The 19,801-nt window shown below is 41.3% G+C and overlaps 1 pseudogene; it reads right to left on the bottom strand.

The window, feature by feature from the left end:
- Nucleotides 1-1,031: 1,031 nt before the first annotated feature.
- Nucleotides 1,032-17,912, bottom strand: LOC117447049 (G-protein coupled receptor 22-like; annotated as a pseudogene).
- Nucleotides 17,913-19,801: the final 1,889 nt, after the last annotated feature.

Raw genomic sequence — 19,801 nt, 5'->3', positions numbered from 1 at the left:
CTCATGCATACATGCAGGCAAAATCACACATCCTCGCTTTCACCAATCATGACTGTTGCTCCTAAAGTTTATTTAATACAAAAATAATAAAGTCATGCCTTTTAGCTTTAAACGGCACGCATTTTTTTGAAACATGGTTACTGGAAACAAAATTAGATTTTTTTTTGCAGTTTCCTGGTAGTTATATATGAGCTTGTAAACTTTGAATCTGAATGCTTGTATTTACCTGCAATTAATTTGCTATACCATATACAGTATGTGCAAACAGTTTCACTCCAATTCATGTTTGTAAACATACAGAAGACATTCAGCACCACAAGAATATATTAATAACTCAATTAAGGCATGAACAAATGAGGGAAAGAAAGAGAAATATAGACTCCCATTAATATTTATCTCACTGAGAGTATCTGTGCAGGTAGATATTGGTGTGCTTTCACAGATTATGACTGAATATAGATCAGTGTGCAGTTGTAAGTGTAAGTATGTGTGAATACCTGTTACTATGTGCATATTTACATGCACATGCATGTTGAAATTGCACGCCAAAACAGTAAATTATGCATTTGCTGTAGTCTAACCCTTATCCTACAAGTAGTGTGCTCACTAGTTTTACTGGCCAGGACTATGAAGTTGTCAAAATGCTTGACCAGTGTAGTCATGGAGACACATGGGCCTTGTTGTCAGTCAGAAAGTGGACTAATGAGGGCCTCTGTAAGTAGAGCAGAAATCAGGCTCTAATAAGAGCATAGGGCTCACCTGTCTCCACATATACATGGAGCCAGTGGTCATGGGATTTGTCCTGACCTTTGTAAACTAAATGGAATTTCTCATGAATATACACACAAACCATCCCTAGCAAATTGGACACACACACACAGACACACACACACACACACACCACAGACACACACACACACACACACACACACACACACACACACACACACACACACACACACACACACACACACACACACACACACACACACACACACACACACACCACACACACACACCACACACACACACACACACACACACACACACACACACACACACACACACACACACACACACACACACACACACACTTATTCCCTCACTGCCTCTGTGAGGCATCGATCAGTGCATTCACTGGCCTCCCCTCGTGGCTTGCGATTCTTCCTCTGGCCTCCACCTTCCACCCAGGAATTGTGAATAACTGTCCCCCCGCTGGGAGCTGGGTCCACCTGCAGAAGGGAAACTACTTTTTTCTTTACACGTGTTTTTAGGGCCTTGCGCAGCTTTTGCCTGGTAAAAGCGTAGAGCAGAGGATGAAAAATAGTGGTTCCATAAGCCATCGCTAAGAAGCAGAGGCGCAGCCGAACCAGGCTGTCGCTGGGTCCCATGCACAGGATCAGGATGTTGACTGCGGACAGAGGGGCCCCAGCAGCCCATGAAGCTGGATATGATGAGTAGGGACATTTTAAGGACGCGACGTTGGCGTTCTCGACGGTCCCTGTGTCTACGCACTGCCCGCCTCAAGGCGATGATGGCGGAAACCGAGGCCTGTACACCCATGGTGGAGGCAGGCAGTGGTGAGTTGGCATGGGGCTGGGATGAGGCTGAAGCTGGAGGTGGAGAAGCAAGACTGGCCGGTGTTGTAGTGGCGATGGGGGTGGTGGCAGCAGTACTGACAGTAGTGACTGTTGCTCCACTGTCAGAAATCCCCTGGGGCATGGAGGGGAGTGGTGGGGGCGATGTGGTGTAGGAGTGTTTGGATTGGTTTGGTTCTTGTCTGGTTGGAGGACACTACCTCGGTTGGTAGACTCAGGTCCTTCTTTCTACGCCTATCTGCAGCGTATTCTGCAGGTGGAGTCTTTTGCCCGCTTACCCCTCATCATATGGGAGCCTATGCGAATGTTGAGGGCCTGCAGGATCTTTGAGTAGGTAAATAACATGACAGCCACAGCGATGAAGAAGCATGGCACTTGGAGTAACAAGTGGTAATACATAGCCAGTCCTGTATAATACCCCTGCCCTCCTACGCACAGCAATGTCCTATTCTGCCATTCTGGAGTCAGGTGGTGTGAAGGGGAAGAAGGACGTGTTGATGGAAAAGAGGAAGGAGATATGGAGGAAGGTGAGATGGAAGAAGGAGAGATGGAGGAAGGAGAGATTGAGGAAAACATGTTGGTCAATCGAGTGGTGAACTCAGAGACATTGTTCTGCCCTTTTGGCTCCTCATCCTCACTGTCCTCAACCAACGAAGAGAAGAAATTCCCCTCAAGGAAGGGCAGGAAGAAGACAGCAAGGGAAACGGCCCATACGGCTGCCAGGAGCAGAGCTGCACGCCTTGGGGTCAGCAGGCGACTGGCTGGACGCACTGAGATGTCGTATCGGTCCAAACTGATCACCAGCACATTGACTGCTGTGGCCACACTGGTGAACGTGACACAGGCTTCGTGAAAGCAGCACAGCGTGGCCAGGCTGCCGACTCCACTTTCATTGGCTGGTAGCAGGATCACAGCCACAGTCAGTGGCAGACACAACAGACATACAAGTATGTCCAGAACGTGGAGGTTGACTGTGACAAGGTTGCTGACTGAATCCACCAGGTTGGACTGAGCACAGTAGAGCACAAGTACTGTCAGGTTACTGCTGAAGCCCAACACCAGCTCCAGCAGCAGCACAGTGGTCAAAGACACCTGGAAGCCCAGGGGGTAGGGCATGCTCCAGCCCTCCTCCACCCCACCTCACCCCCTCCATCCAGCAGGCCTACCCCCTGACCATCGCTGGTCTCCAGGAGGTCACGATAGCCTTCGGTCTCCATTGACGCCACAGCACTCCCTCAAGCATAGCAACACCGGCCCCCACACCAGACCATGCTCGTCTTTCTTTTTCTTCTGGCTCAAACGAGACAGTGATGAGGATGATGGCCAGATCTGTGGTTGATTCTGTGAAAAAAAACGAGGAGTAGAAAGTCAGACAGAGGACAGAGAAATATCAAGCAGTTATTAGACAGCTTGTCTCATATTTACTCAAAAATAACACTGTACAGCAAGTACAAGTCAAACTTGTGATATTTCACAAGTGGAGAGAAGCTATGAGTTGACACAACGTGGTGAAAGTGATCTTGGCATGCGATTAGAGTCGTGGGGTTCAAGCTGCTGCTGATGACCCACCATGTCTCACTGGGCTCAGGCAGTTAGACGACAACAACATGCTTTGCATAGACAATGCTAACAGTTCAGACAAGAACTGGAGCACAAAGTCTCTTGGGGGACATTTTCAAGTATGAGTGCATTAGGCAGGGACTCACCATTTGGCCTGAACTAGCTACACATTTTAACAAACCAACATGGATTTATTTCCTGTCTGTGCTTACAGTTCATATAGTGTGCTAAATACTCTGAAAGAAAAATGAAACTATGCTTCTCATGAGAAGGAGTGGGTGGATGTTTGACTCATTATTATACCGCTGGGGCCTGCTTTCCACCTGTCCTGGTTCTGCTGTTGCAGAGGCCTGCTTTCACCCCGGGGATACCACGGAGGGACCGGAGCGCTTCCACGCTGCTGTTTTCGCCTGTCCTTTGCTGCTGTGCTGATTTTGCTCCAGGAACATTGCGGATACTGTGTGCTGGTCTGGGAAAATGGGCCATATTGGGATTCTGCTGTGCCTGTTAACTGTTTTGGACTATGAGAAGATCTCTAGTCATTCTGAGAAGTCTACTGGATTCAGGTCTGTTCTGCCACCCGCAGTGGGCATCCCCTGCAAAGGTTTGGATGTGTTGCTCAAACAATTACCGGTTGCCTTGTCACAGACAATCTGCTCGACAAAATATGTTTGTCTTTTTTGTTTTCCTGCGATGATGGTTCTTCAGGACTGCTTCTTAAGCTCAAATCACACTCTCGCTGACTTTTCCGGTGTTTCTAAATTAGATGACAATGTATGTGTGTCGTTTAAGAGGAAAATATGCCTGGTTTTTTTGTTGTTATTACTGTCAGGAAATGTACAACCTAACCCTGGTCCGCCCAGTAGTAGTAGTCAGATCGCTACTCCTGCTGATTTTAAAGCTAGGTCTGGGTTGGGTTTCATCCACTTGAATGTGCGCAGTCTGTTAGGTAAACTAGATGTTGTCCGTATCTGGGCGAGTTCGACTGACGCTGACGTCATTGTTTTATCAGAAACATGGCTAAACAAATCTATTTTGGCCTCTGACGTTGCCTTAAATGGTTTTAATGTGTATCGTACCGACCGGCCTAATAAAGGTGGTGGCGTTGCCATTTATGTTAAGAATAAGTTCAGTGTAACCACATTAGTTTCTAAATCGATCAGTAAGCAATTTGAATTTTTAGCCATAAATATAGAAGTGGCAAAGGGTCATGGTAGTGAGTTGTTACAGACCCCCCTCAGCTGTCAAAGACTCCTTGTCTTCATTAGCAAATCTTTTATCACAACTAGACTACAAGGAAATAGTGCTACATGGAGATTTTTAACTGGGACTGGTTAACTGCAGTGTCAGAGGATTTTAAAAACCTTTGTATCTCTTTAAATGTTACTCAGATTGTTGACAGTCCTACTCGCCCTAACATTAAGGCCCCTAATAAATCCTCCCTAATTGATCTCATTTTAACTAATGTTCCCCATAAATATTCATCTGTGGGAGTATTTGCAAATGATCTGAGTGATCACTGTGTTTTAGCCACAATTAGGGACACTAAGGTCCAAAAGGTTAAACCTCGCATTATCATTAAGAGAGACAATGCAAGAAAGACATGCACCCCTGCGTAAATTTAGAGTAAAGGGACGAGACAATCCTTGGTTTTCTGCTAATCTGTCCAGTCTCCTTCATGAGAGAAACAAGGCCTGGGCAAAGGCTAGGAAATCAGGCTCAGAGGTAGAATGGCTGCGTTTTAGGCAGCTAAGAAATAGCTTCACTTCACATGTCAAAAGTGCTAAATCAAAGTACTATCTGTCAGTTACCACAGAGAATCTGAATAATCCTGGAAAATGTTGGAAAGCCATTAAATCGTTATCCACCGGCGATATCCGTAATGAGCTACCTCCGTGCATTACCACAGCATCTGGCTCTATATCGGACAGGGCTACTATGCTAAATTGCTTTAATGAGCATTTTGTGTCCTGTGGTTCTCTATTTGATTCTGTCACTAACTCTGCTTCTGTGAACACTACAGTATGTGACTCTGAAAAACGTGTGTTGGAAAACCCTTTTAGTTTTACCCCTTTTACTGTTTTGTTTGTTTGTAGCCTTTATTTAACCAGGTGAAAGCCCCTTGAGATCAAAAGATCTCTTTTTCAAGGGTGACCTGCAACTGTTGATGTTGTTCGTGAAGCTTTAACCAAGTTAGATCCTAAGAAACCGGCTGGCCCGGACAACGTAGAACCTTTCTTTCTGAAGATAGCTGCAGATTGTATTGCTCCACCTCTCACTACTGTTTTTAAACTCTCCCTCAGCACTAACACAATTCCAAAATTGTGGAAGTCAGCGTATGTCCTGCCTTTGCTAAAAGGAGGGGAGGCCACCTTATGCATGTCCAGCCATGCAGTAGGGTGGTTTGTAAACTACCTCTCTGAAAGGTCCCAATGTGTTCATTTTGATGGGCTGTCTTCTGAGTGGTTGAACATTGCAAATGGTGTACCACAAGGTTCTGTTTTAGGTCCACTTTTATTCTCCATCTACATCAATAGTTTAGGTGAAAATGTGGATGAAGCTACTTTACATTTTTATGCGGATGATACCGTGATGTACTGTGCAGGTCCCACCATTAAGGAGGCTGTTGTTGAATTACAGGCTGTTTTTAACACTATTCAGACTCAGCTCTCTGAACTAAAGCTTCTTTTAAAAGTTGAGAAAACCAAGGTAATGCTCTTTTCTAAAGCTAAAAAGACACCAGAGCCTGTTTTAGATATTGTAACTACGCAAGGAATAGAACTTGAAGTGGTTACCTGTTACAAATACCTTGGTATGTGGCTTGATGATTGTCTCACTTTTAAACTTCATGTCAATAACCTGCTTAAAAAGCTGAGGGTTAGGCTAGGTTTCTTCTTCAGGAACAAGTCCTGTTTCTCGCTTGAGTCCAGGAAAAGGCTAGTCACTGTGACCTTTTTACCTGTGCTGGACTATGGTGATTTGATGTATATGAATGCACCTATTGCCTGGTCAAGTTAGATGCTGCTTATCACAGTGCACTAAGATTTGTGACAAACTGTAAAGCATTAACCCATCACTGTACCCTGTATGCAAGGGCTGGTTTGCTTTCACTAAATGTACGGAGGCTCAGTCACTGGTACATTTTTATATACAAAGCCATGTTAGGGAAACTTCCATCTTATATCTGCTCCCTGATCTCACGGAGAATTGTAAGTGGCTACTGCCTGAGATCGAATGCTGTGGTTTTATTAAATGTGCCAACTGCTAGGGACTGTCTTAGGGAAGACAGCTTTTAGATGCGCAGCTCCTCTGTCTTGGAATAGTCTGCAAAGTAAATGGAAACTTAACAATCTGGTGCCACTAAATGTTTTTAAAGCTCGGTTGGATGCTACTCAATCGGAAGCTATTGGTATCTGTTTATGTGGATAATTATGTAAAGGATGCTGTATGATGTCCTTCTGTTGTTCTATTTATGTTTTTATGTTTCATGTGGAACTACTTGAGCAGGTCTTCCTTGAAAAAGAGATCAATGATCTCAATGGGATTTATCTGTATAAATAAAGGTTTAAAATGAAATGAAATAAACATATATTATATGGGTCAGAATAAAGCATGCATAATAAGGCATGTGGAAACATATAGAAACCAACTACACTGGTACCGCTAAGATGGCAGTTACACAATACACGTTGTCTATAGTAGTAAGATACCCGTACCTGATCCTTTATCAACAAAGTACCTTGTGAAGACAATGAATGCCTGTCCTAATTCAATAAATGCAATTTTTTCTCCCACAATCAGGATAAAACTGTCAGCATCTATCTCAAAGAGGAGAGGTGGCAGGGACAATTGTGGGCTGGTAGAGAGGCCGTGCAGTGCATGTCAACATTGCAGGACCCCAACTGAGGGTGGCAGCAGTTAATAGTTCTCACAGGGAGACGTAATGAAGACAAATGGATCAATGATGCACAGACAGTGGCACATAAACAATGCTATCAGAGAAAGACCGGCTCCCCTGGCATTCTCTCTCCACACCCCCTCTGTCTCATCTGCTCTCATACATCACTCACATCTCTTCATACTCTGTTCCCTTTCCAGTTTATTGGCTGACACAGACTACTTTGCATGTAGAGCATGTTATTCAGGGCTCACTGGATGCTCTTTTCAGAAGGAATCATGAAGCATTGGTTGGTGGGATATGAGACTTTTTCTTTATAGATAGAGAACATTTTTTTTTCATCTCTGCAACAAAAGCTACAGGTGTGTCCTTACAGGCAGCGTTGACCTCGGCCTTTCCTGTCAACCTTTTCTCTCCCACAGCTTGTTCTCACCCTCTCATTTGCCCTTTTCCCTTTGTTTTATTTCACAGTTTCCCCCCCCATTTGTCATGTGGAAAGGACCTGCAGGCAGAACAGGACCCAGCGTGAAACAGTGGTCTATCTTAATTCACTAATGGGTTCCATGGGGTTTGTGGTATTGCTGGAACATTGATTTAAAGCATCATCGATCTGCCAATTTAACAAGCCTGAGGCAAGGCTGCCCCAAAACAGACTCCCTATCTCCTCAACTCAAGGGTAGGTCTCATTTAAGTTCTGCAATGTCTGCATACATTTATTGAGAGCAAATTAGTTTGTCGTAGCTGTTGTAATCAATTTACACAGGCCACAGTATCATGGCCTACAGGACTTAAATAAACAAATATAGTATGTTTAAATGTTACTCCAGTATTTGTAGTATTAAGTATTAAAAAAAACAGGCAAAAAAGTGTTTAACCAACAATGAGAATTGGGCTTATACAAAGACATGGTATTGGGAGTTAAAACTAAATCCACCCTGTGTTCCGAGATAAAGACTCGTAAAAGAATATCCAATTGTGTTTACAGTCTTTGTGCAAAATGGTGGACATGAAGGTAATACAGAGAATCAAGGACCAAACATGCAGACACACATATGTTTGACAGTCAATCACTTACAGCAAACGCACATGTCAATACTGTATTGACAAAGCAATGAGTTTCATCCAATGTGAGTGTGTTTGTGGCATGTGTGTGAGAAGCACTTCAGTAAATTAATGTTAGGAGAAGAAGCTAATTGTGCTCACACATAAGTACAATAAAATAAACATTCTAAAACATTCAGTGATATACAACAACAATCTACTCTGATCTTATTTTTGAAATGATGTGAAAGCAAAACAGGGGCACTTTTCTGACAAAATGAAATGGTATTCTGCAGTCACTGATTTTAATCAGTCACATACAAACAAAGGTAATCATGCGCTTCTTTTAACCGTTCTGCACTTAATTACAAGGGGTGATTGTGTACTGGTGAAGAGAGCTGAATCGCTTTCAACAAGAGTCCTTTATGTTACTCTGGCTAAGAGAAACAATGAGCCAAAATCAGTCCTGTGATAATAGATACTCAGTACTGTTTGATAAACTGGAGAAACAAAGGGCCACAAACAAAACAATAGAAAAAATAAGTCTGAGTTAGCATGTAGTTTCAGGGCAAAACAAAATGTCATAAGCCCTTAGAATGAACAGCTGTGACTCTAACCTGCGGGCAGGAACAGCCACAATATTATAGTATTAACAAGGAGAGAGAGAAGAAGACAACTCAAATGTGAAGATAGGGTGGTGAACTTTGGGGTGTTTTTCTAATGAGCACAATCAGTGTTGATGTCTTTCAGGGGAAATTGTAAATACTTGATGGGTTCATCTGAGGCTGCAGATTAGTTGTTCACATTTGTTGGTCTTCATAACTCATTGCAGTATATTCTCTGTTTGTCAACTCTACTTATACAGGAAATCTCATTGTTACGTGGGTCTAGTTTTCGAGAGAGACCATAAGGGAATTTTAGTGATTGCATGCTTGTTTTAACCTGTTGAATGAATTGTGGCAACAGAAAACAGCTTGAAACAAGGTGAAACTTCCACCCCATGACTCAAGCGTGTGATTGACAAGTCAGAGAGAAGGGAAGAGGCAGAGCTAGCTTAGGGTATGTACTATGTACTACACAACACGTGATATGACCCAAACAAACATGCATTTAAATCTAAATAGTTTTAAGTTGTCTGACAGCTTTGCAATCATCAAGACAAACAGATGTGAAGCTACATTTTTTTGAAAGCCTAAGCTCTGTTGAGTTTTGTGAGTGATTGTCATAGAGGCTGGCATCAATTCAGTCAGAGAGTCTTAAATTGGTTCGGTTAAACCCACACGCCCTCCACAGTCATCAATCAAAAGCATAATTTGCAATCATGTATTGAAAGCTAAATATTGTGTCGGATTTGTTCACTTTGAAAACTAAAAAGAAACTGACATCTACAGATCTGACTTCATCAAATCTGGTAACTCAATCACTGTGTATTCTATGCTTTCTCCAAAACCCACAACAAATAACTGACAGTTTCCAAGTCAGCCTGCTCTCTGAGTTATTATTGATGTTGCCGGGTAGTAGATGACAGGTTGTCAAGCCCCTGTTCACAATTTCAGAGGGTAAGTGCTCAGGATCCTGTTGTCAGACTCAGAAGTTTAGTCTCTTTCTTTTCTATTTTTTTTGCTTAATTAATTTTGCAAACGCTCTAAGCTATCCCTCTTTTTAGCTTTTTCTCCTGACATCACATTTTTTGCCAGAGGCTCAATGACTTCTTCATAAATCAAAGACAAACAGTAGACCAGATGGTGTTTAAAACAATAAAGTGTAAGGCATTTTATTAACTTTGCATAATTGTAGGGTATGTATTGGTGAAACAACCAAACACACAACATTACTACATTCAGACAATATGTCACAGGAATAGGATGTACACAGTCCAGCATTGTGTATTTTAGAGTCTAGGAGCAAAGCTGAAATACAGTTGATATGCCCATGGACTCCCAAGATAACTGCAGCAAAATACTGCAACAGTTAAATCAAAAGGGTAAAATCAACATACTGTAGTGCTGCAGCAGCTCGCTGGAAGCCAAGATGAATTCAAGCCACCATTCTTTGTCCCTTGTTAAATCAGGCATTGTGTTTCTCTAAATTAGTATACTATTATATGTATAATGGCTCTCATTTTCATTCAAAGAAGCTCTTTTGTAGATTGTTTTTGAATACACCTGCACACCTGCTTTCCAGAGCCAGAGAATATTCCCCACAAAATGTCAATCACAAACAGCATGGACTTGTAAATACACTTGTCACTTCTATGATCCTATGCCAATTGGTAGGCACACTTCACCTATTTCACACAAGATTAACCTCATATTTAATGAACTGTACTTCCAGGCCAATGCATCGTCTGATAAACAACACACACACAAAACACACACAGGGATTTCTGAAATGTGTCAGAACACATTTAATAAATCTGTCCTTTTGTGTCATACTGTCCATTGTGCTACTGCATGCCAGGGTGTCAGCCAGCTCTTTAAAAGTGCTGATTCAGCACAAGCCCTAAGGACATGCTCCTATTTCCACCTCAGTCCTCTGCAATCTGCATGTGGAACTTCAGTATGCTAATTCTTCAAATGTAATCACTGCCTGTGCCCTCTATAAACATTATGCTACGTTGCCTATGTCTGAGGGTGGTAACTCTCCACATTAGACAATCTCTCGTCACTATTATAAATCATCATCATGTTGTGATTATTATGATGTGACCCCCTTAGTATTGCTGTTAGTTAGACAATAAGTATAATAGCTTGAAAAGGAAGCATGAGCACTAATAAGAATGACATAAAGCAGATCAGACCTGATAAGATGAGGTTTCAGCTATCTTATGTTATCAGAAAAGTCTGTTTAATAGAGCACAATGGATTCTTCGAAGTAAGTCTAGTCCGTCCCTTTTTTGCCGGACTTCTTATTTACAATCATTATACCTGCTACTGTGGTTTATATTCAGCAGTTGGAAAAGATCCATCTCTTCCATGAGGCTCTGAGCTTGCTTCCACCTCAGGGATTGGGATCGTCAGTGCTGTTTACATGAGCACAACAATAACCAAAGTAGAAGTGTCTTTTATTTTTTTTATTATATTGGAAAAATAAAATGCTCTGGTAGTAAGCAGTGCCTGGTTGTTCAGATAACAAGAAACTATGTTTACAAGAGGGCATCATTGTATTGAACTACAGATGCACTGTATTGTGGTTTATTGAGGCGGCTATTCAAGGAAAAATGGTTATCCGGCTCTTCTTTGGTCAATCTAAAATGTCAGTACAAAATGGGGAAACTAGAAGAAAGCCTTTGCTCTTTGATTCTATGGGACAGACACCCAGAGTTGACATTTAGGGAAGAAAAGGGAACAATATGAGAGAGACAGGTGAGTGAAGAAGAAAAAGTGGGAAACGACAGAAATCGGGATGATATCGCATTGCTGACTCATGGCTTGTCTGAGGTATTCCTAATGTCCGCAGTGAGGACAATCGATCAAAGGCTTAATTTTCCCACTCGATTCATCCAGCAGCAAACAGCAAGCAGCCACAGCTGGGGCAGCAGCATCCCTGGCAGGCTCCCAACAACCAGCCTGGACAGGCCAACAACACAACCGGCTCAGTGTGAGCACAGCATCTCACCCTATCCCATGTGTTTCTGATCAGGACAACTCCAGGGAACTTCAGGTGACAAGCAGTTTTGAAAGTGGAAACAAACATAGTATTGTGTTTCTTACTATGCGAGGCCTTAGCAACACTTACACTGTACAATTTAAAAATGGTGTTATCATAACTCTTAGCAAAGCTGGTTGAAGACACACAATGTAGTCAACAATGCACGGCTAACTGCCATCCCGCCCACACAGCCACCCACCACCAGCCCACGTCTCTGTTTCACGCTCCCTGCAGATATAGCAGAAGATGGATTGCCATCTGAGGTGAATGACATCTTGTGTGCTTAAGAAACGGCTGTATCCCATCCACACTTGTGCCTGAGACCAGTAAGATAGAAAAGGGATACGGGTAACGGGAGGCAAGATGAAAACAGGGGCTAGGTGCAGTGAGGGAGTGATGGATTGGGAGGGGAGGCTTAAGGGTGTGCAGATGGATGTTGAGTTGTGTGCTCGCTGGAGGGGAATGTTTGTTCCCCTGCTCTCTACCACGATCCATCTCTCTTTTGAATAGTCCCGGTTGTGCTGCCTCGCCTTGCCTCCTCATCCATCTTACACCGAGCACATAGCTCTTTGCTTTAATACCATGCAATATCCATGTGTAATCCCACCAGATCGTCCAGACTGACTATTATGTGATTTTGAATATTAAAGTGCAAGTAGCCACTCACACATTGCTGTCAGCACATCAGAGACCTTGCAGATAAATAATCTCATACAGTATGTCCAACCACTTTGTATCCCGGTTAATTATCACAGCCTGTAAACTGTAGGAACAGTTCTTTCCAGGGTGCGAGGCATCATTATCACTTGACAGCGTTGTTCGATGGATTTCATTTGGCTCCACACATTCATTAAAGACACTCCTTGGTATCCTATATCCAGCTATGATACCCTAAGCCTGTAATTTTGTTATTAAAAGCATCACCCATCGTTAAGTACTAATCAAGGGCTACCATGCATCACAATTCTTCAAAACAAGAGGAAATCAAAATCAAGTGTGAAAGCTAGCGAAATGAAGTAAAAAGTGAGCAGAGCAAGTGGAGAACGTTACGTAAATCAGTGCTTTGGACAGCTTTTCTCATGGCCCTTCCAACAGAATAGCAATGATTAGGCATAATGAAGGTAAGATAAAAGGAGAATACGTGTACAGATATAAAAGCGTACTATTATATCAGTAATTACTAGTACATTCCTTATGTGTTCTGAAGTGATTAGATATGAATAGCAAATTCTCTCTTTAATCTCTCTATGTCAAAAGCCATTGTACTCAGGAGTTAATGGACTGTCCGAATGCAGGCGTCATAATGGCTAGAGTGGTGCAGCCAGCTGTGTTCATTGGTGAAAAAAGGTCCAACGCTGTTCCTGTTTAGCCAGGAAAACACAAATCCATACACAAACTCTCACAAACCAGAGATGTTGACTCATTACGTTATAAAGTTCAGGTTTATATCTTGACTTACATAAAAAGGGAATTTTAAGAACCACATACTAAATCTAAATTTTAAATAGTCTGCATGAAAACAATTTGATTTTATATATTTTACATGCATCAAATGTATTGTCAAAGCTCTCACTTTAGGTTGCTGTGACAGTTTATACATTTGGTATATGCAGTGGAGAGAAAAGTGTTGCAGTTACCTTAATTTCTTTTCTTTTACCATATTGAAAGAGGAATACATTTTATTATTAAAGGTGGCAAGGCAAGGCAAGTTTATTGATATAGCACCTTTCAACACAAGGCAATTCAAAGTGCTTTGTGCTGAAAGGTGTCCTCTGGAATACCGTTTTTACCTAATTACTGAAATGCATTGTTTGTATCCCTGCAGGCCTAACAAACATTTTGAATGCATTTCCTTTCTCATAAAACTTCGGCAATTTATTTTCCTCCATCTGCGCTGTTATAATCATTATTTACTTTCCAGCACTTTTTCTTCTTCCCTTCCCAAAAGGTTATTTGCTATGTTTCTTGGCACATTACAGCCACTTGCATATCAGCAGAAGCACAGAAGCAACCGTTGGTGATTAAAGACCAAACCGGGGCTTCACCAATAAAACATTGCTCTATAGCGCTAATGGTGTGCAAACATACTTTTAAAAGATATTGCAGTGAAACAACAAATCAGGAATTTTGCATTCTTCTTCACTTTGGGCTTGATTTCAATCAAACTGTGTCACCAATCATGCTTTACAGCTAGCTGAAGCTTGCTCAGCTTCCAGCGTCCATAGACAGGCTTTAGAGATTTGGAAAGCAGTTGAATAGGTCAGGGAAATATGAATTTAAAGGCAATGCAATAAGAGCAAAGATGTAAGTGGAACTGATGGGATACTAGAAAAATAAGATGGTTTAAATTGATTAAGCTTGTCCACTCCATAAGGCCATTAGAGCCCAATACATGTCATGTATCTCCTGCAGACATCATTGGCCAAGAGCAGAGAACATCACTGCAGAGGCCTAACATAATCAGTTTCTATTTCGTCATGAAGAAGTTTAATAAGAAACCAGGAGGGCCAAAGAACATGAGGTGCATTTTTAAATACTTGATGGAGTCATTTAATGTAATTTTCAGATACACCTTAATGTCTGTTTGTCCACTTCCAAGTAATTCAGCATGAAAATATAAGCCAATTTCATATGAGAAATGAAAAGTGTGAACAGCTGTATTTCTGTTGAGGTGGCCACAGTGATCTATAAAGTATTTTGTATGGTCACCCTCCTCTTGGTAGTCTATTTTCTCTCTGGTCACTCCACTCTGCTCCTCTAATGATTTATCGGTCCATCTCTTCTCTCTATTTGCTCTTTGTGCGTCTCACTTTTCACCATCCTCCTGCTTTCTGGCTTTTGTCCTCTCAGGTGCTGAGATCTGCTTCCCCTTTTGGTTCCCTGCACTCCACGCACTTTGAGGAACATTATTATTTATGGAATTAGGTAAGGGTATAAAGTGCAGCATGCTTTTAGCTTCAAGGTGAACATGATGACAAGAAAGGATGACCAACCTCAGCAGTGAATAATAAATGCAGAGTAAGTGGTGTTGTGTTTTTACTTATGTTGTCAAAACACATTAACCAACATCTGTTGTTGTAGTTCGGAGGTTTGACAGCTCGATCTTATGGCTTGAATCAACTAGAACAATTAAAAAAGGATTCAACCAATCCAGTCAAAAATATTGTTCTAAATCAGAAAAATATTCATCTGTCCTTTTAATGCTGCTGCTATAAAAGCCTGTTGCTGGAGGCTCTGTTTGTAGTTACCGTAGTACCATTTTGCACATGCTCATTTAACATCTGCCATGTTTTTTATCAAGATACAATAAAAAAAATGTTTGAATTGTCAGTAAGATGAGGATCAAACTATTAAGTGAATTCTGGTATACTTAATGCACTCATCTAGAATGCAAAAGTAGGACAGCAGACGACAATTCAAAATATACAAATATGCAGAAAGGCTCGCAGGAATACTGTGGGTCCCTGTTGAGTCAGCAGAAACAATTTAGTCAGACGTACTCTTTTGTTTCTTTTGTTTTCAAAGTAACTGCTTTAAAAATGTATGTGGCTGCTGTTGAAGCCAATGGTACTTTAATTAATTTGTATGAACTGATCAACCCCTGGACTTAAATAGTTCATATGTGTTTCAGCTCATTTTCAGTTTTAAGGAATATTTGAACATTGGGGAGTCCTTTCAATATATATTGTGATATAAGCCTTTTAGTGAAAAATAATAAATTTTCAGGTTCTTTACATCAACGTATCATTATCATTTTTTACAAGTTCTAATCTAACCTCTAAGCCATTTAGTTGTATTCAGAGCAACTCAACAAAAACAGAAACTATGTGAGAGCCCGTTATGAGAATAGAGCAGCTCTTACATAAATCTTTGTTTTTCCCTCAACGTCATCCAATAATAACCTCAGCATAACTTTGACCATCTCCTTTTCAGCACTGTTATATGAAAGGTAAATAAGACTCATAACATCAGAGGTAAAGTACTCCTTTGCTCATCGTGCTGACACAAAATAAGACTGATATATGATTTCCCTTAGTTGAGAAAATATATGAATATACTTACTCAATTAAGCTGCGGCATCTTGCTGGAGAGTGACGCGTGTGGTGGAATATTTCCCCACCAGCAGCATCAAAGCTTCTCTATAAATACACGCACAGACGCAAACACACACTGACCCACATGCAAAGCAAACACACAGGCTGCAACTACGAGAGTGAATGGAAATGGGGAAAAACGTTAAAACAATTATCCCTTTGGGATTCTAAATGGAAGAGAAGGAAACACACATACACACAAAATCATGCACAAACACACACCGATCCAGAAAACATCAAACAGAAGATGGCCTTAAACGGCATGTTTGTGCTCAGTCTTATCAAAAAAGGTTGGCTATTTATCATGAAGATGAGCCAATTAACTACTGTCAGTTCAGAAGACTGATTGTTTGATGAGATTGAGAAGAGAATAAAATATGGTCATGTTACCAATAATGCCCTTTTAGTTGCATTCCCCACATTTAATGTATGTTCAATGTGTCCAACAAAGATAGGCCTAATTCCTGCCGATGATAGCATTTCTTTAATTTAAAAGTCTTGATAAACTGCCTGTTGTTCGCAAATTACATAAGTAGATCTGCATCAGTATTAATCAATCCTAGTTAAAAGTAAATATAATGTTGCCATTTGTATTGGCAATAGGTCTTGCAAGACGATACAATGAATTAGAGATTTTTAAGTATGTGTAAGTGGGAAAACAATATGTGAGACAAGTAATGTGTGGAGTAAGGGAGAACAGTGAGTGGGAACTGAAAGTAATGTTAAAAAATGGGAAAAACCCTGTTGAAGAAAGACATTTCATTGTCTTAATGGTCGAAAGCACTGTCAATAAGGCAAACCATGCAGCAGTTGGACATTCAAGTCATATCGCTGTTACATTTACTAGAGAATATGTGACTCATGTTTAGCAGGGAGAAAGCCATACTCTACCACCTTCCAACCACACATGTTCCCATTTTACATCTCATCTACAAGATTTACTGCTTCATATTAAAACACAGACAGTGCCCGCATTACAAAAACCATCAGAATTTGTACATTTTAAACCCAAAACCATTTATTTTAAAGGATGAAACAATGTGCTCTCAATGTGCAAAGACAGCTATGAGACCACTGATAACCTGTGATAACCATATTTCAGATTTAAGATTTTCAAGACAGGAATTTTGAATCCCCACTTTTTGACTGTTCTTTGGTCCATCTTCATATTAGAGTAAAACAATGCACAGATTCCCTTTTAACAATCCTTTGAATTATGGTCTTCTGAGATATAGTTTAAGACCAACGAATCACGTGCAGTGTGATTTTATCTTATTAAAGGATTACATGTCAAAACACATTTTTAAATGAGCCATTGCTCTTAAACGGGACACCTTCGTGCAGCGTGGCGCATTGTATAAAGCACATCAACAATCCATTTAGGTCCTAAAGAAAATGGGGAGACTTTTATACATGAGATGTTGATTTCTCTCCGGGATAGGCATTGTCTGATTTTTGCTGCACAAGCACGAAAAAGACAAATGGTCAGAGGATTTTTTTGTCCCACGGGAAATCACCTTAAATCCGAAAAGCCAAAGGATTAAAATCAACCGGTGACATGTCCCGAGGCTGTTGAGGCCCCTCATAAGTGCATGTATGGCAATAGGTGTTTTGTTATTGTCGCCTCGAGTCCGGAATCATAACAGGTTTGGACTGTCCTGTCCCTCCACGAGACAGCCCACCATTTGTTTCATTTTGCAAGAGATTGTTTGCAGAAGACTGTATCCCTTATGGTCCCTTTTATTCCAACTGTCCCACATATTTGATCATATATTGCATTTTTTAAACACATTATCAAAATTATGACGATTTTTTTCCTGAAATTTAAATATTAGTGTTAAAAGAGGAAGTGTTTAGTCGTAGTGTTAACTTACCAGTTTGCTGAGTGGGAATTCCCTTTACATCCTACTGCAGGTGTCGGTGCGCTGCGCTATCTCCAACACTGGACCCCGATTCACTCTAGAGATCTCCAGGACAAGCCGGCTGTCAGCCAAAAAACGTGACCAGAATAATTTTGCCTCCGTTTTGACATAAATATTACAGCGGGGAGGGGGAAGAACCCTTGCACGTCTGCAGATGTAGAGCTCAGTAGTAATGGCTCATAAACACATCAGTCAGGTAATCTCACAATGTTTGGGCGTTTTCTTAAAATTCCCCACTCAACAAGGCGCTCCACCTGTCACTTTTATGCAGCAGACTTGCACAGCAATCCCACACACGGACCGGCCAAACGCATTGATAATGCGCTAACCGCTCGCTGGAGCGCAGTCGCTCCATCCCATCGACCAATACGGTGATCTGCAAGCGCAGGGGGAGGGAGGGAGAGAGGATGGAAAGGGGTTTTTATAGGAGGGAGGGAGGAGAAATGGATGCGGGAGGAGTGGGGGGCCGGGGATTGTGTGTGATTGGCCTTCCTTCCACAAGGACGACCTGAGATTCCTCAAGGGTGAACGCTCCTCTGTTGTAATTCAACGAGATCTCCCAATTACTTGCCTCTCCCTCTCTAAAACATTTTACACACACTTCACCTTAACTCCCTCAAAGGAAAATGACTGGATTCAGGCTTGACTCGATAATATCAGTCTCTCCCACTGTGGAGGAGGCTTTTGAAGGTTTATGTCTATGCTTTGCTGCACACTAGGCTGTGCAGCGAGTGTCTCATATCTGAATTTCCATGTGGCGACTTCATCACTCCTGTAGGATGAGATGGTTAAAGAAGATTGATGAGGCTTGAATACATATTTCACCTGAGATTATCATCTCAATGTAAGTGGCATTCTTACATGTGGAGTATTGTAAACACGATTACTATGAGCTGTGTGCAGAGATCAAGGTCACTGACTGGAAATGTGTGACCTTGGGCGCAGGATAAACATGAGGTCCCTGTCACTGCAGTTCTCACACTGAAACACAGAAAGTTGTTTTAGAAAGAGGTGTAAATTACTGTGCAAGTGAATATGTGAGAGAAACTGTGCAGAGGGAGATTTGGATAAATAGTGTGAACACCTGGAGTGTCTGAGGAAAGCCGGTCAGCCGGCTTTGGCTGTTTGGAAACTCCCATAGTGGAATGTGTGCTAATATACCAACAAATCTTAATTAACACTTTTTATGTTTGTTTTCCCCAAATGAATGTATTACAAAACCAGACTGATATTTGGTAAATGGTTCCTGGACCCTGTTACACTTGCATTTGAAGTTTCCATGTGTGACCGTTTTATGCTAATAAACAGATGGTGGAATAAATACTGTTTATATAACCTTGAACGAGAAACATGACATGCCTCTTAAACTAAATAAAATCATTGATGCCTCTCATGCACCTCCACCCACTCCTTGTCCTAGTGTTTTATATTCTATCCTTATCTTGACAGTGCATTTTTCTACTTTGTATCAGTATTATCATCATGATTTATAGAGTAGGCCTATAGCCCTTCAGTTTTTATTTGTGAAGGTGTTATTTTTAAAGCAATATTGACATTTTAGGAAATATGCTCACGTATCAGTGGTAATGTTGAGTCATGCAACCATAGTTTTGTTGATAGCCTAATTTCATCTTTTTACGGGAGATTTGTATTTGTGCCTCAAAAAGACGGCATCCCTGAATCACTCCATTGTGGTTTTACAGGGGGTTATGTGGCCGACAATTTCTGGGAGCAGTAACTTCTTGAAGTAACCAAAGATTACCTGTCAACCTCAAGACTATCCACATAACAACAGTATGTTACGATATTTATATATATAAAGTGTGGTAGTGATGATTTGTTACTTATGGGCAAAGTTATGCTAGCTGCTCCAGTGATTGTGCTAAGCTAAACTAGTTGTTAGTGGCTAGATCTTCTATCTACCTCTTGGCAAGAAATTGAATATGCATATTTCCAAATTGTCAGACTATCCTTTCTCAAATAGAATATTGCAACGTTATTGTGTCTTCACACTGTATAGGCCATGTTTGGTGCTAT

This window comes from Pseudochaenichthys georgianus, chromosome 5, assembly GCF_902827115.2.
Source record: "Pseudochaenichthys georgianus chromosome 5, fPseGeo1.2, whole genome shotgun sequence".
NCBI classification, from domain to species: domain Eukaryota; kingdom Metazoa; phylum Chordata; class Actinopteri; order Perciformes; family Channichthyidae; genus Pseudochaenichthys; species Pseudochaenichthys georgianus.
This window is presented reverse-complemented; position numbering and strand designations above follow the sequence as displayed.